This window comes from Sitophilus oryzae, unplaced genomic scaffold, assembly GCF_002938485.1.
Source record: "Sitophilus oryzae breed Bouriz unplaced genomic scaffold, Soryzae_2.0 scaffold_2006_pilon_pilon, whole genome shotgun sequence".
Lineage (NCBI taxonomy): Eukaryota > Metazoa > Arthropoda > Insecta > Coleoptera > Curculionidae > Sitophilus > Sitophilus oryzae.
Window position 1 is genome coordinate 4,336,222 of NW_022146732.1, and position 8,827 is coordinate 4,345,048.

General features: G+C 31.8%; 1 long non-coding RNA gene across 1 annotated transcript; it reads right to left on the bottom strand.

The window, feature by feature from the left end:
• Positions 1 to 1,065: 1,065 nt before the first annotated feature.
• On the bottom strand, positions 1,066 to 1,745 carry LOC115883921. Its single transcript, XR_004050464.1, has 3 exons — positions 1,557 to 1,745; positions 1,299 to 1,501; positions 1,066 to 1,237 (listed from the first exon to the last, which is right to left on the bottom strand). It is a non-coding gene; the product is annotated as an uncharacterized LOC115883921 (long non-coding RNA).
• Between the last annotated feature and the right edge of the window lie 7,082 nt (positions 1,746 to 8,827).

Genomic DNA, 8,827 nt, shown 5'->3' on the forward strand with positions numbered 1-8,827 from the left:
AGTTAATTATTTAAAGAAAACGCTCTTACTAGATTACAATAAAATAAAACACAAATTCACCATAATACACCAAAACACTTTAAAACTCTATCAAATAGAACGTTTTGGTATAAATTTAAATATTTTCAGGGCTAGATGAAAGGTAGATATCGATAAAAGAAACATATTTTCTTTTTACCATTTACTTATCAAATATGTAATTCCAAAATCTATACTGATATATAAAATCCTTAAGTGACTGAGTCACTGATTAATCACGATCCTGCTTAAACCACTCAACGTAAGAAGCTCAATCTTGGCATACAGGTTGACTCTAGGGTGTAGAAGTTCGTTAAGAAGGGATTTTCCGAAATTCCAGTTCCAAGGGGGTGAAACCACCCCTCAAACATTAGAATATTTTTTATTTAAAAAACGGTCAAGTTTCCGAAAAAACGCTTAAACACCTATATTTTATTTTGTTTTTTTACATATTTTAAGATTTTTTAAAAATGTGTACAGGGTGTTTTGAAAAATCTGGTCATTGATGATCTAATCACGATCCTGCTTAAAGCGCTTGTCGTAAAAAGCTGATTTTTGAAAAACGGATTGACTTTAGGGTGTAGAGCATAGAGAAAGTTAATAGTTTAGAGAGTGGTGAATCGCGTGGTAAAATGTTGGGAGATTGCGCTTTTAGCGCCCTCTACTTGGCTACAGGTACGAACTATGAAAGAGCGGGAGATTTAAATTATTATTATACTTATTATTTTTAAGGCAATTAAAACTAAGAGTGCCCTTAACCAAAAACAGTGATATAAATGGAGATACCTACTCAAATTTTATATTATCATGATACTAAAGGATATAAATACAGCATTTATAATCCTTTTACACCTTTTTATTCAAAGTCTTACACGCTAATATAAAATTTGACTATCTCCATTTATTTCACTATTTTTGGTTAAGGGCACTCTTAATTTTAATTTTCCTTTTTTTATGGGAAAACGATTAAATGGGAAGAATTGAATGGGAATGGAAAGAATGACCAATTATTGTATTTTGTATTAATTTATAATACCCCTATTCTACTAAATATCTAGCTACATTGTACTTACAGTTAAATAGCTACATAGTACTAGTTATATACATATTTACAGTTTTATGCTGGCTATTATTTCTTTTCATCGTGCTATCAATTGATTCGCTCCGACTTGAGTACTATACCTCGAGATGGCTCCAGGAATTATTTACCTTTACAGGCCTAGAATATGAAGATTCACAGTAGAATTTTTGGTTTTACTGCCTATTCGAAACAAACCTACCCCCCTACATCAAGGGACATACAATTATGCCTTGTTCTCGGCCATGATATTCCTTCCATTCTATATCCAACATCCAACTTAGCACACCTTCTGGTTCACAACAGGGCCTAGACTGGTCGGATGACATTTTAACAGAATAGCCCTTGATATCTCTTTCACACTTTTATTTAATAATTAAATAGGAGGGCTGGATGGTATAATTTCTAGAAAGAATAGCCTGTGAAATAAAAACTTCTGCATGGACATTACCTTTCTTACCTTTGTCTGCTATTTTTTAATAAAAAACAACTGTTTAGTTTGCAGAAAAATAAAATTAACAATCAAAAATTTCTTAAAAAATGATCAAGCCTTGTACTACGCCGCGTGCCGCTTTTTGAACAAACAACAAACAAAAGAATGAGGTTAGCGGCGTTGCCAATGTCAATTTTCTAAACTACCCAAAAATCTAAATTAAATTCGCCAATTTGGGGAGAAAATGTCCCGATTCACCAAAATTTCCCCATATGATTATTTTAACAAAAAAAAAATAATTTTAATAAAAATACAATATTTATTATATATGTTAGAGAGATTAAACTGTAAATTTCCTCCTTGTTTTTTAATCCCTTCCTAGTAGTCATTAAATAATTTGAGGTCACTAAATTTTCTTTCAACTGAAGCATTTGCAAAGGGAAGCACAAGTAAAAAGCAGATTATAATTTTTAAGTTGGGAAAGATATATCGTCCCGCTCCGTTTTTAAAGCTAAAAATTTTACGCCATTTTCAATCAGCAATAAAATGTTGAAACTCCACTTATTTTCGCCCTTTATTGCTAAAATCCCCACAAAACTCCCAATCGGCTCCGGATTCCCCAAAATTTAGGGAATTTCCCACAAATTGGCAACGCTGGAGGTTAGCGTGTTCTTTCTGAATATGCTAAGACTAACGGACTAGTGTCGAAACACAGATAGCTAGATGGACGTATTTCGGCACTTGCGTCGATGCGCTACAGGTACATTTGCCTGCGCGTCGTATGTCTTCTGGCAGTCTTTTAATTTTTCTGTTTGTCTATGGTGTAGAGGTTCGATAAGAAGGGATTTTTCGAAACTCGAATTCTAAAGGGATGAACCCCCCCCCAAATATTAGAATATTTTTTATTTAAAAACCGGCGAGTTTTTCGGAAAAACTCTTAAATACGTATATTTTATTTTGTTTATACAGGGTGATTCATAAAATATGACCATTGAGTAATCACCATTCTGCTTAAACTGCTTGACGTTTAAAGCTGATTTTTCGCGATATGTATGATCAGTTTGTAATGTTAATGGAAATTCTTGCTTTGCTTTATCATCACCATTACAAATGATTAACTCGACGCGAACGAAGTCGCGGGTACACGCTAGTACCGAGATATTTTAATTTGAAAATTCCCAAAAAAAATATTTTTTACTTAAATTTTGAGTACCACTGGATTTTTTCTGGGTTTTATTCCATGTAAATGTAATCTACTACCTATGTTGCCTAGAGTGGGTCAAAAAAATTGACTATTTTTTTTCACTTTATACTCTGATGAAAAGGTTGGTAGACGCCTCAAAAAAAATTCTCTCCAAGTATAAGCTCTTAATTTTAATGGGAAGGTCGTCCCTTTAAAACATTTCTTTGTTCATAGAAACTCAAATTTGTACAAATTTTCCCGAAACGCATAAAATAAATTGGAATTGTCCGAATTATTAATCAAACACTGTTAAATTATTCTGCATTGAAGTTTGACGGTGAATATCTTTTAAACGGTTAATTAAATCGACTAATCTTGAGGAACTATTTTTGTAGAGCAGTAAATTTCTACCTCAAAAAAATGAACGTCGAGTTAACTCAACTGACTGTTAGGTGTTAGAAGTAAACTGTTTTGGTGTATTGTGGCGAATTAGTGTTTTATTTTTCTGATTCAACACCAAAAGTAAAGTTTTATTTGCTGAACAGTTTGTATTATTGCGCAGTGGTTCCCAGATAGGTCATTACTTAGAAATATTAATTTCAAAATGTTCGCATGAAACTGTTGCTAATACTTTTCTTATATTCCCCTGTAAACGATACATAATAAATAACAAAAGTAAGCCTAGCGTAGCGCTTTTTTTATTAGAAATGTCACATTTTTGCTACTGGTATTAAGCTGACATAAACAGTTTTCAGATAACGCCAAATAATTACTTATTTTATTAAAATTGATAAAAGCTGTTGCCTTTTCTGTAATGAACGTTCGAAAAGAAGGTAAAAAGAACTGTTTTTTCTTTTTTGCACTTAATTAAACCTAAGTAATATTAGTTTATGGCAATTTATTTGAAGGCAACAAAAATAATATTATTACATTTTTGCTTTTCACTCTTTAAGACTTTTCACTACTTTCCCTTTCAAATCCTCTTAAACGGCATGAAAATACTTGTTGCTTAAAGTATATTGCATATAAATTAATTGCCATTGGCTGCCGCGAATTGCCGCCGGATCTTATACCGGGTGGTTAAAGATTGACTTTTTGTCTTAAAATAAAAGTAACTTATTTTTTCCTCTTCGTGTCAACTTATTTCGTAGACACACTGTATATCAATTGACAATAAAATTGTATTCATAAAATGAAACAACAGTCTCTTTCATTTTTTCAACATTTAAAATAAATTTGACCTCTTCAATATGAAAAAACATGTACAGGGACATCATTTTAAGTGTCTCACTCGATTTATAATTTTCCTGTTTGGTATTTAAAGATAGTAGAAAGATTTCCTAATGCAATTTTAGCGAGGATGCCGATTCTCTACACCAAAATTTTTTAAAACGTCAATTTTGACAGATACGACGCCATCTTGATTTTTTTTAAATGGAAACCCCATCAAATTTTAACACCGCCCGGTAGACAAGCTTTAGCTAATTTCAAAAATATATAGTTTAGTATACTTTGCACTTACCGTTTTCGATATACAGTGGATTTAAAAATGAATTGTTCCAGAATCATTTTAAGATGGCGTCGTATCTGTCAAAATTGACGTTGTAAAAAATTTTAATGTAGAAAATCGGCATCCTCGCGAAAAATTACATTAAAATATCTTTTTACTATCTTAAAATAGAAGAGAGGAAAATTTTAAATTGGGTGAGACACTTAAAATGATTCTGGAACAATTCATTTTTAAATTCACTGTATATCGAAAACGGTAAGTGCAAAGTATACTAAACTATATATTTTTAAAATTAGCTAAAATATGTCTACCGGACCATGCTAAAATATGTGGGGGTTTCCATTTAAAAAAAATCAAGATGGCGTTGTATCTGTCAAAATTGACGTTGTAAAAAATTTTAATGTAGAAAATCGGCATCCTCGCGAAAAATTACATTAAAATATCTTTTTACTATCTTAAAATAAAAAAGAGGAAAATTTTAAATTGAGTGAGACACTTAAAATGATTCTGGAACAATTCATTCTTAAATCCACTGTATATCGAAAACGGTAAGTGCAAAATATACTAAACTATATATTTTTGAAATTAGCTAAAATATGTCTACCGGACCATGCTAAAATATGTGGGGGTTTCCATTTTAAAAAAATCAAGATGGCGTCGTATCTTTCAAAATTGACGTTGTAAAAAATTTTAATGTAGAAAATCGGTATCCTCGCGAAAAATTACATTAAAATATCTTTTTACTATCGTAAAATAGAAAAGAGGAAAATTTTAATTTGGGTGAGACACTTAAAATGATTCTGGAACAATTCATTTTTAAATCCACTGTATATCGAAAACGGTAAGTGCAAAATATACTAAACTATATATTTTTGAAATTAGCTAAAATATGTCTACCGGACCATGCTAAAATATGTGCGGGTTTCCATTTAAAAAAAATCAAGATGGCGTCGTATCTTTCAAAATTGACGTTGTAAAAAAATTTAATGTAGAAAATCGGCATCCTCGCGAAAAATTACATTAAAATATCTTTTTACTATCTTAAAATAGAAAAGAGGAAAATTTTAATTTGGGTGAGACACTTAAAATGATTCTGGAACAATTCATTTTTAAATCCACTGTATATCGAAAACGGTAAGTGCAAAATATACTAAACTATATATTTTTGAAATTAGCTAAAATATGTCTACCGGACCATGCTAAAATATGTGGGGGTTTCTATTTAAAAAAAAATCAAGATGGCGTCGTATCTTTCAAAATTGACGTTGTAAAAAATTTTAATGTAGAAAATCGGCATCCTCGCGAAAAATTACATTAAAATATCTTTTTACTATCTTAAAATAGAAAAGAGGAAAATTTTAAATTGGGTGAGACACTTAAAATGATTCTGGAACAATTCATTTTTAAATCCACTGTATAAATGCAAAGTATACTAAACTATATATTTTTGAAATTAGCTAAAATATGTCTACCAGACCATGCTAAAATATGTGGGGGTTTCCATTTAAAAAAAATCAAGATGGCGTCGTATCTGTCAAAATTGACGTTTTAAAAAATTTTGGTGTAGAGAATCGGCATCCTCGCGAAAAATTACATTAGAAAATCTTTCTAATATCTTTAAATACCAAACAGGAAAATTATAAATCGAGTGAGACACTTAAAATGATGTCCCTGTACATATGTGCAAACATAATCTGTATCTGTATACCTTTCCGAATAGTTAGAACTTAAAATGCAAATCACACGAACTGGGCCCAATTTTTTTAATACATATTACATTAATTTTTTTATATACATTTTATTTAGCATTTGTTATCAATTTCTATTAAAATGGTGCAGTCAAGCTATATCTAGATATCTAACAGTTATGACCGCGCAGCTAATTAAGAGGAACCACTGTGTATTGCAATGAAAAAAAAATGGTGAAAATGAATCTATAAACAACAAATAAAAACCGACAAAGCTACAATCAATACACCCCCATCACCAAGCTCACTTCTCACCCCTAGTGTTCATCAGCACGCAGAGAGTTTCAATTAATAAAACACCTAATCCCGTCGAAGTCCCCCCATTGATTAACAACAAACTTTCGCTGGCCCGAAAATTGCCAGGGGGGACCGGCGCTGACCAATTGGTCAGCTCCGGGCAGTCGTCAGTCTCCCTTGGAGTACGCTGTCCCCCGTAATTGCTGGGGGACTGTAATTGCCTCTGAAGGAGGCGAGTTGTAATTAAACTTTTGTTGTTGGGTAATATAACTTTTCTTCCTCAAATTGATATGAGGCTATCAGTTTATTTAATTTTTTATTTAATAATGATTATACATATACAGGGTGAGGGCAAATATTTTCAGGGTTGGTAGATCTCGATAAAAGAAACATATTTTCTCTTTACCGTTTTTCAAATAGATCCAAAATAACCGTAATATTTTAGAGTTATTTTACTTTGAAGATTTCCAAAAAAGATGATTTTTTGCTAAAATTTTGAGAAATTTGTAAATTTAATCTACTACCTATGTTGCCATATTATCAAGAAATTATGTTTTTTAACTAACAACTAAAAAATTTCCAAAAATTTTTTCAAAAAATTCCAAAGTTCCAAATAAATTTTTCGTGAAAAAAAACCCGCGTAATCGTGTTTCTGGGGTCCAAATATACTACCCCTAAAAATATTTGCACTTATTTGAGACTCACCCTGTATATAATGTATTATAAATGTTACTGTATTTAGACAAAAACGTAAATATTTCAAAAACAATAAGATTAAAATGCGATAAACCTTAACCAAATTTACTTTTATTTTAATCGTAGAAAGTAAAAATGTAATTAAGGTATTCCATTTAAAAAAATAAACTTTGACATTTTTTATTTATTTGGAACACTCTGTATCTTGTAAAAATATTTTTAAATTGTCCTTCAATGAACCTAAAACATAAATTATGTAAAAATTTAATCGTTTAGCTACAATACTCCGTATCGTATGCGGTGAACAACCCTGTAAAGCTTAAAAGTTTTTTCTGATTACTATTCGGATTTTAGTAGAATCTATGTGACAAGACGTCCGTTCAATTCAAATTCTTCATTATTCTTGATTGGACGGTCCCGTTTAAAATTCACCTACTCCACCTAACCCGTTCAATCAAAGCGTCCAGAAGAGTAATTGACAACCAGCGACACCTACATACACCCTAATAACGTCTATACCGAGGCCCCTCATCAGCCGTCCAAAGGACCCAATAAGACCTAGTCGCCGAGTGCCTTTCAATTTCCGGTCGGTAATACAGATTTCTGCAGCCCGGTCGCGCAAACATTTAAATTGGCTAATCCGGTCCGGACTTCGGAAAATGACGTTGAAATAGAACAAAAGGAACAAGAGAGAGGGAGAGAGAGATAATGAGAGCTGTCTTGGCCGTCATCAATAAGCAGATAAAGCGTTTAGTTTAGAGAGCGGCGATTGCCGTTAGTTCCTCGAAGCTAATGGACGTGGAAGAGAGGAAATTGCCATAGTTTTCGATTGCCTCGGTCCGCTGGAATGATGTAATTAGCTTGCTGTAGAATGTAAGATTGGAAACATTACGTTTCTTGAATTTTCAGATCTATTTTGTTAATAAACCCAGGTTGCCTCTATTACGTAGCAGAGCTGCAAGCTCACAAAAAAAATAAATATTTTTTTGATTTACATCATTTCTTGTGAAAGCGTTTCGAAATTGACAGTTTTTGATATTTATTTGAGATTCGAAATGACATTCTTTTAGGCATTACTTTGAATAAGAAGACTAAGGAAGGAGCATATCAAAAATCTTAGGTCCACCGCGATGGGCCTCAAATATGGCCGACTTAAATTCCGGTTTATCAGTGCCGTTCTAATTTTATTTAAAAAATGTAAAACTATGATGTAGGGTAGACGTGGGGTAGACTCGATAATTTGTTGTTTTATTTTACGTTATGAATAAATGCTGGTAGTTATTAAAATTGTTATAAAAATATATAATTCTAATAAAAATAGATAAGTTATAATAAGTATTTATTAACACAAACATCCGATACGCTACTGAAGCAGGTAAGTCAAATTAACGTATCTAAATTCTTTGACATCTGATCTTTGACAAGTAGTAAATAAAAGCTAAAATGCAAGAAAAATATATAATTTAAGGGAATTTCATAAATGATCGGTTTACTACACGTATGTATATTATACAGGGTGGCCCATCGAAAACGTTCCGCAAGGCATAACGGCCAGGGTAATTTTTTTTTCAGAAAATTCAAAAACACGTCAATTTTGTTTGTGAGGGAGACAACTTTTGCCCCAAAAATGATTGCAAAATCTTCAACCCTCTAAGCGGGGGTGTCTTTTTCCAACTTTTTTCAAATGGGAAGGGGGGTCAAGTGGCATCGCAATGAAAAGAGCTTTCTATTCTCTATATTTTCCCGCTTCGTTTTTAAAAATCGGTCGAGTCATTTTGAAAATATGAAAGACTGAAATTTGAAAAGTACTTTTTTTGCAAAAAACGCATAAATTAAATTAATTAAAAAAACTTATCTTATTAATGAAGAAAATGCTGAAAATGTTGCCCGTCGACCTCTATATAGTAATACAAATTATTTTCAA